The following is an 8,738-nucleotide window of genomic DNA, read 5'->3' on the forward strand; positions in this document are numbered from 1 at the left end:
AATCACATTCAAAAAGTTGTCCTACTACATGCGTCTCTAGAATGCTTGTTAAATTTTCTTCTCCCCATTCTCAACATCCTAAGTCAGACAACACCGTGTACTATTTCCTGTTCAGCGGTGACAGCTCCTCTTGAACTCCCGTGTCTACCTTAGGGGCTGGTGGTTGGACCGTCATTCGTACACCTTTTGCCATAGGATATTTCATCTGTCTGTCTTTGGCAGTAAGATCATTTTTTTTTTTTTAAGGAGGGCGCAACTCACACTGGCCCATGTGGAGATCAAATCGCAACCTTGGTGCTACCAGCACCACACTCAAACCCGCCAACCCCTATCCATTTTTTTAAGGTAATAGAAGGAAGTAACTACAAAAAGTTGAGATTGCAATATAATACAGATGTCAACTATACAACAGAAAATGACTATTACACTTGTATTTGGAACTAAGCACTGTTGAGCATTCTCAAACTCAGAAGTGTTAAGTTTTCTTTAATTTTTATTCATTAGTATGTCACCAACCATTCCTCTTAAGTATTTTAAACTAGAGGGACATTTTGGTTGAAACTGGAGTTACATTTAATACATCACCTGCCGCAGGATTTCAACAAGATTATTTTTATTCTCTTCCCCCAGAATCTTTCCACCTACCTCTACCTGCCCTCGTGACTTCCACCACACAGACTGATCGTAAGGGCTTTAGAATCCAGCCTTTTCTTACCACAAACAGGAAATAAAGTGTGTCCAATTCTATGAATTGGGCAATATCACTCATGCCTTTGGAAGGAGGACTAACATCCCAAGCTGACAACTAGGTAATAAATATGATTTGAAGCCAAGCACAGAAGCAGAATATCCCAACGTGTATACCTTTCATAAGAAGACACGAGGAGGCTTAATCAATGAGACATATCCTGATAAAAAACAGACGTGGCTGAATAGTCTTGTCAGCAGTACAGCAGGGCCTCGAACAACATTTCATTCAACGGTGTTTCTTTATTGCAGTGATGAGATGTCACAGGACCTGAACTTGTTTCTATCAATTAGCCTTTGGTAAAACTGGCTTGGTTATACATCTCTTCGATGCAATTCCAAGAATCTACCAGTGATGATGAAGACTTACTGTATTGCCTTTTTAACCCCAAATTATAATTTCCCTTTATTACTTATCTACCAACCAAAACAAGAATTAAAAAATTGAAGACAGCAACCATGTACGGCTCATTAAACAAACAATTCCTTACATTTCTTCATAATGAGTTAAATTTATAGAGGAATCTTACAAACAGCTCACACAGTCCTCAAAAATAACCTATAAAATATGTATTATCTCTAGTTTCCCAAAAGGAAAATAAAGTTCAGAGATAAAGGTTCATGTTCACGTAGCTGATAGTAGAGCAAGCACTTGAATAAAAATCTTCACGAGTCCATTCCATGTTCTTGTCACTACACATTACCCCTTTAATGTCTAGAAGTTTACATTTAATGCTTATGCTTTAAAGTTTTAAAATAAAGGTTTTAATGATATTTAGAGGAATAACACCATGCAGTCGCATACACCCGACATGCCTCAAACTATTAATCTTCTAACTTAGCATAACCCACGTCTGCGTTCAGACTACAGTTCTTCTCTTACACACGAGAAACAGTGAGACTCATTGAAAATACCATTAGTTTATGAAGTGCCTCAGACTACCTTTACATAACAACAATACTAAATAGTTATTATTTAACAAAACTAAATAATACTTATTTAGTATTTGAATCTGACACTAATAAAACTCTTATTAAACAAATAAACTCTTGGAAAAATATCAAAATGTTTTGTAAATAATCTGCTAGACCAGGCAAACTAAAAATTAAGGAGAAACATGTTACGTACTGTATGGTTCCAACTGTAACATTCTGAAGAAGGCAACAGCATGCAGGCCGTGAAAAGATGAGTGGTTGCCAGGGGTTAGGGCAGCGGGAGAGACGAACAGGCAGAACACAGAGGATTTTTAGGGCAGTGAAACTTCTCTGTACGATGCTATAATGATTGATACATGTTATTATACATACATCAAAACCCATGAAAGTACACCACCAAGAGTGAACCCTAATGTAAACTATAAGCTTTGGGTGATGATGACATGTCAATACAGGTTCATCAGTTGTAATAAATGCACCATCTGGTGAGTGATTCTGACAGTGGGGGAGGCGGTGCGTGTGGGAGGGGTGGGGGGTGGGGGAAATCTCTGTACCTGACACTCAATGTTGCTGTGACCTTAAAACTGCTTTAAAAACTAGTCTATTAAAAAAATTACGGTAAAATATCTATGGCGACTCTAATTACTTTCCCCACAATTGTGGCTTTATAGGTCCACTCTTATCTCTTTGGTATCCGGGCCATCGCCCCTAAGCTTCAGGGGATTCTACACACTCACCACTCGTCGCAATGCCAGCTCATCCTCTAACATCGGCAGACTAAGTCTGAAGACAGGGAGAAAATGAGGCACAGACAACAGAGAAGGCAGAGTGTGTGGCTAAGGAGCTAAAGAATTCCTAGAGAGAGAAATCTGCAGGAAAACTTGCAAGAAACTGCAGAAAGGAGAAAAGAATCCTGAGGTGCTCTGAATTTATTGGTCCACATAATGCAAAAATCATACGAAATGAAGTTATCCTAAAATACAAAACATGATATCACAAACATTTCCCTCCTGTAAAAACTGTCTTTGCTGTACACAGTCCCAAAACTAGAACTGGATAATGTGTTTACAACATGTCCTCTGGCTGTAAGCAAGGTGATTTTTGAAATGTGGACCATAAATCCTGCAAACATTTTCAACAGAAAGATAGAAAAAAGTCTGTATGTCAAAGTGCCATCACGAAGACCGAGCTCTCTGCATGAACTTTTGGCTAAAATGGCAAGGATTACATTTTTGTGATTTAGTACATAAAAGACAGATGTATACTTTTAACTTCTGGGTATTCTGAACCTAAGAAGTTCAAAACATGCTCTGAGTTACCCAAGTGAGCCGTTCACTGCGGTTTTGGAAACAGTCACACAGGAACTGCTGTGGGGCGTGGGCGCACGCCTCAGTCATCGGTAAGAAGAGGCTAAGCTTCCCTGGCACATCCAAGTATCTGATCACTTAGGAGAGGCCGAGGGCTCTCCTGGCAAATCCGAGAGCCTGAGCCAGGCGTGCCCACCCGTGCCTGTAACTGCTCTCCACATGGAAGGACTCGGAAACCGCGACCTCCTGCCTCCACACCTCTTGACTCTCCAGGACCCGACAGCCAGCTGCCTTCCAGACGCCTCCATCCCACCAATGATACCCTCTGCATACATGTCAATCACAGGTCCAAACCTGAAGTCCTGTCTTCCCCTCAGACCTGCTTTCTCTTCTCTTTCCCCTCTCACCCGCCACAAACCTGGGAGTCCTTCTAGCATCCTTGCCCTCCCGCTATTTTTACAAACAGTCGCAAAGACCAGCCAATTTTCCATCCTCAATATTTTTCCTAAAGCTCTTCACTTCTGAGTATCCCCACTACTTCCCCACCCCACCCCCGCCCCGGTCTAAGCTCTCAGCCTGTTGTTCCCCACACTAATGACTGTCCCTCCAATCTTGCCACCCCCAGCCCCACCACTCCAGCACCAGTCTACCCAGCACACTGCTTTCAGTGACCTGTCATGTCACACACAACTCTTCTCCAGGGGCTCGCTACTGTGCTTGGGACAGAAGGTACGCCCTGAATTAGCCATCCAGTTTCATCTCCTTTCGCTCCTGACTCTGCCCTTCCCACTCTAATTTCACTGACCTACATACCTAGCGTTCCCAGAACACATTATGCTCTCATAATGCCACACAAGCACTCGTGCTGTTAGCGCTACCTGGAAATGCTTTCTGCTGCCTGCCAACCTGCCCAGTCCTCCTCGGCTTTCAAGACTCCGCTCAAACACAACCACTTGTAAAGCCCTGCCCTGGCGTTTCCTTCAGGTGTCAAGAGTTCCTGCTAGCCTTCCTTGGCACTTGGATCTTCACTATGGCGACCAGCACACTATACCTGAACTCTTGGTCAAGATGTCTACTGTGCTACCAGCCTCTACGCTACTTGCCTGAGAACAGCGACTTTTCATCTCTGTATTGCCTCAGCACTAGTTCAGCATGTAGTATAAATAAATAAACTAGAGGCAAATGAAAGGGCAAGAAGATAGCCACTGGAGTTTGAATATGCAAAAAACCCAGATCTTAAAGAAGTACAGATACCTATTACTGAGTCCCACCCATAAAAAAATAGAAACACATGGTTATTCAGGTAGGATCAAGGTGACAAAGAAAGTTATCATTGGACTAAGCAGGCAACGGGGAGGTCAGAGTTCCCAGTGGAGCAGCTGACAAAGATCAACGGGAAGGCCAGAGATAAAGGTGGTTCCTTCTACGAGTCAAGTTCATCAGCCTATGTCCATGCACTCAGCCAAAGAGCACACCTCCCTCCCTGAGGTCACCACTCGTTCCCCTTGTCACAGGCCACACTCCTCTCCCAGGCCCCATTACCACATGCCAGATCCCACAGGGAATGGCCCTTGGTCAGAGCTACCTGTCCTGGCCAGTGGGTTAGTCTGGGATATAAGAGAGAGGGCGAGTGTTTATTCTTGAGGCAAGGACCTAGAGGAAAGAAAATGAAACTACTATTTACTGAGGATCTATTTTGTACCAAATAGTGTGCTACCTTACAGACACTCACTAAATCTCACAGTAATCCTAAGGCATGAGCCCACTTGACAGGGGATAAATCAATGCCCAAGGTCACACACTAAGCAATGACAGAGCCTGCCCCAGAACCCAGAAATGACAGCCTCCAGAGTCTTTCCATAGCCCTGACCACCTCAACATGGAGGGGGACGCGGTCGAGACCTTCCAGGTTGGAACTCAGAATACACTGTCCTCCAAATAACTACTAGGTGGGTGAGGGTCTGCAGCACCACTGATAGATAATGGGCATGCAGTGCTTTGAGGTCTTAACCTGGAAATCTAAATGCTGTTTGTGATTTTACTCCTAGAATTACCCTGTTCAACATTACAAACAAAAATGGACTCGAAAATGATTTTTTGGAATACAAAGCGTTCTTAAATGAGGCCTTTCTTTAAGAATATTTTTCTTCCACCAAAAAAAAAAGACCACCACCAAGGATAGAAACGATTTTGCCTTTTTTGCCTTGTTAACTTGTAAGAACAATGACACTAGAAGACACCTGTGGGAAATGTGCTTATCTGACCAGGTGCTAATTTATAGTATGCTGCCATTTGAATAAAACATCATACTAAACCCCAGGGACCAGGGCTTATGATAGAAGTGCCACCAGCTATAGCAGTACAGCTGATATACCCACAGTCTCCTGACAAAATGTACTCCTTTGCAAAGTGAAACCAGATGTCTAGTGTGAAATCAGATGTCTGTGGACTTGTCTTTCTTGGCAGACGTCTAGCACATTAGATACATTAAATACACAGCTGAGCTGTATTATTATACCCACAACTTGGCAAAATCATGACAGGTCGGACATGAAGCCTCAGCATTTTTATTGTAATTCTCATAAGCCACAGACATTTCTGAAATAGAAACCCTAACTTGAAGCAGTGTGTCTTTCTCACTTTGGGAACAGTGTCAGAGCTTTTTAAACACACTATGGAAACCCTGGCCTTTCATTTTTCAGGCTGGCACTTTTTAGGCAGGGGTGTGGAATGACCTGACAGGGGCAATTTGAGCCACATCAGGGGTCAGTCCTTGTCCCAGAAAGCCTAGGACCAGATGCAACAGGTGGTCTTTGTGAAAATGCAAATACCCAGGAGGCTTAGCACCTGTAGGAAGAAAGTTAAGTACTAGACTGCTTTCCACAAGATTATAAGAAAGATCGTAAGTGCTGGGTGACCAGATAGAGAAACAGGGAGGGACATTAACAGTATCTGTAAGCAAGTCACTGCGTTGTACACACTCTTTTTAATATTCTATCATTCTGCTTTGACAGATGAGACAGTACAGAATAGAGTTTTAACTGGCCTGAAGTGGCAGAGCTAACAAAACAAGAGCCAAGAATCAAGCACACATCTAAAAGACTACAAGGCATGCTACTTCTACTTGAGGATTTGTGGTACAACAAGGAATGGTGGTAAACAGCCAAGAATATGGAGGTAAACGGCAGATATTCATAATTTTGCTAAATGGTAATATATAATCATGAAAAAAATTATGAATCAAAAAGTTGAAGAAATAAACACAAATTGTTGACAGTGGTCCTCTGAGAGAGACTTCATCGGTAACTGTCTTTCATATCCATGTCATTTTAAATCACTTTTTTTGACCTTATAAAACCTTTGTAACCAAAAATAAAAGGACACCTTTTTCACTTCAATAAAAAATGAGGTAAGATGTACAGAAACCCATGCAAGTGAACTTTAGCATTGATTTTCCTAAGTGCATCATCCATGACACTCTCCCTCAGAGAGCTTTCTAATCTTAGGCCATTTGTATGGAACAATTTAAAAAAATTATCCTCATCTAATTATTACACTGGTACATTTATTACCCTGGAAACTGATGATACTGTTCATTACAGGGCACCAATCACCAGGGTCAGTCAGCCTTGAAAGTTGATTGCAGAAAGTACCAGAAAGGCAGAAAAATACCACTGTTCTCCCACAACACTGTACTGACCTCCACACCACTAAGATCAGGAGTATCGGGAAGGTTTTGTAAATAAACACTTAACCATTCAGAAAAACCACAGAACACTGGTGAGAGGCCGGACCCAAAACAGCCATGTCCAACACAGCCTCATCCTTCTATCCTCCTACTTGTATTAACAGACAACTAACTATGGAATCTGTGAATAAACCCATCAACGATGAACAATTATTGTCTGGGTTTTCGTCAAGTATATGGTCACCTGCCACTTGAGCAGAAACAAACAAGACAGGGTCAGGGCGGAGCCAGTCAATGTTAAGATGCCAGAGAGGGCAATTCTAATTTGCCAGCGTAAGTATCCCAGAATGCAGTATTCCACATTCTTGCTTGTGGTATTTTAACCAGTTCAAAAGGTTCCTTTATATGTGACATAGAGAATGCATGAGGCATTCCCAACCTTCTGGGAGGAGCTGGATTTCACTTCACTAATATGGGGGAGGGGGGCCGGGGATAGTGTATTGGAGAGTGATGGGAAATTCCCAGAGAAGAACCAATGAGAGACCACACTGCAAATCACAGCACACCTCCAAGGACCTCGATGTTCTGTTGGGCAACTTTTCAGAAGTCAATAGAATGCAGGTGAGCTGGTATCAAAGTGAAAGTGAAGAGTTAAAGGCCCTGCCTGGTCATTTCTCCCTCCCAAAATACCTATCAATTTGAGAGCAGATCCCACGTGAACGTCAACACTTGTGACATGGCTATTATCACGCTCTGGAATCCGCAAGGATTATTATAGGAGACCCCTTTTAAAATGTAAAGATCCCCAGGAAGGCGTCCCTGATCATCGCCACGGAGGACCGTGGTTCTTTAATGCTCCAGCCCCGGGGATTAGTCACAACTAAGCCCTATGAACCTGAAACCGACAACTACAGAGAGGCGGCTGGTAAGGACAGTTTTCGGTTAGGTCAAGTGGCCCTTTGTGGCCGGCTGTCAAACTCCTCCTGGGCTTGGAGAACGTGACCCTTGAAGGTGGCGCTCAGATTCCGGATGCACACGTGTCACCTGGCCGCGAGGTCCCCCAGGGGTCGTGGCGGGTCCAGCCCTTCTCTCCCGCGCTCTCTCGGGACAGTCCTAGCTCCTGCCACCCCGTCATTCCTTACTTACCCTTTCTCCCGCTCTTCCTCGGTGAGAAGGGGTAAGTGGATAGTTTGTGCCCTCGCCCACTGTGGCCAAATCCCTAAAAGTAAAAATGACAGACAGACACGTGCTTTAAAATGCTGACGTCCGAGCCTTGGAACTCCCACCACCTGCCCAACACTTCCAGGCGCAGGCAGCGCGTCCCCACAGCGCTCCCTCTCGGCCAGGACTCGGGACCGGAGTGGTTCCCTCTGCGGGGGCGGGAGCAGGGGGCCGGGGGGGCTCTCGCCCCGCAGGGAGGCGCAGGTCCGACCCGAGTCCGCGGGAGGCGGCGGCAGCAGGGCCGGCCGCCGCGCGGGGCCTCGGAGACACGCGCGCCCCGCAGGACTCGCGGCCGCGCAGCCTTCCGCCTCCCAGCAACGCCCGCCCCGCCGGGGGCCAACTCCCCAGGAAGGTCCCAAGGCCCGGGGACCAAGTGTCAGCGACGCCGCGCCCACCCACCCGCGCCAGCTCCGCGCCCCCCACCCGCCGCCGGGCGCGCGCCCTCCGCACCCGCTGCGCCGCTCAGCCCCCGGGGACGCCCCGCGCGGCCCCGCCCCCGCCGGCGGCAAGCCCCACCCCCGCCCCCCAGCGCGCGGGACTGCGCGAAGCTCCGCCCCTGCCCGGGGTGGGGACAAAACCCGGCCGGGATTTACGACACATCACGACGGATCCAAAATAACACCCGTTCTGCTAACAGTGATTGAGCGCTTGCTCTCACGTCTGCACCGCTGAGCGGGAGCGAAGGGCTGAAAACCTGTGACACCGGGTCTCCCGCCGCCCTCCGCTTGGTTTACAGGCCCGTGGCTGTGCGCGCACCGCTGCCGCGAGTGGCAGCCGCCCGGCCACGCCGCCTCTCCGGGCTCCTAATAGCGCAGCGTTTTAAAGTGCACGAAGGGAGA

At 46.2% G+C, this 8,738-nt stretch overlaps 1 protein-coding gene across 12 annotated transcripts in view; it reads right to left on the minus strand.

Moving 5' to 3' along the window:
- The window catches only part of IMMP2L (inner mitochondrial membrane peptidase subunit 2), a 538,968-nt gene extending 530,562 nt beyond the window's left edge, over positions 1-8,406 (minus strand). For 11 of the 12 annotated variants that reach the window (XM_074341010.1, XM_074341012.1, XM_074341017.1 and 8 more), the window contains exons 1-2: positions 8,350-8,406; positions 7,825-7,897 (exon numbers count right to left, since the gene is read on the minus strand). The gene's annotated coding sequence lies outside the window, so the exon portion shown is untranslated. Of the gene's footprint in view, positions 1-7,824; positions 7,898-8,298; positions 8,320-8,349 lie in introns of those variants that run through there. The other variant, XM_074341011.1, reaches the window with a different exon arrangement.
- Positions 8,407-8,738: the final 332 nt, after the last annotated feature.

This window comes from Rhinolophus sinicus, linkage group LG09, assembly GCF_036562045.2.
Source record: "Rhinolophus sinicus isolate RSC01 linkage group LG09, ASM3656204v1, whole genome shotgun sequence".
In the NCBI taxonomy this organism is placed as follows: Eukaryota; Metazoa; Chordata; class Mammalia; order Chiroptera; family Rhinolophidae; genus Rhinolophus; species Rhinolophus sinicus.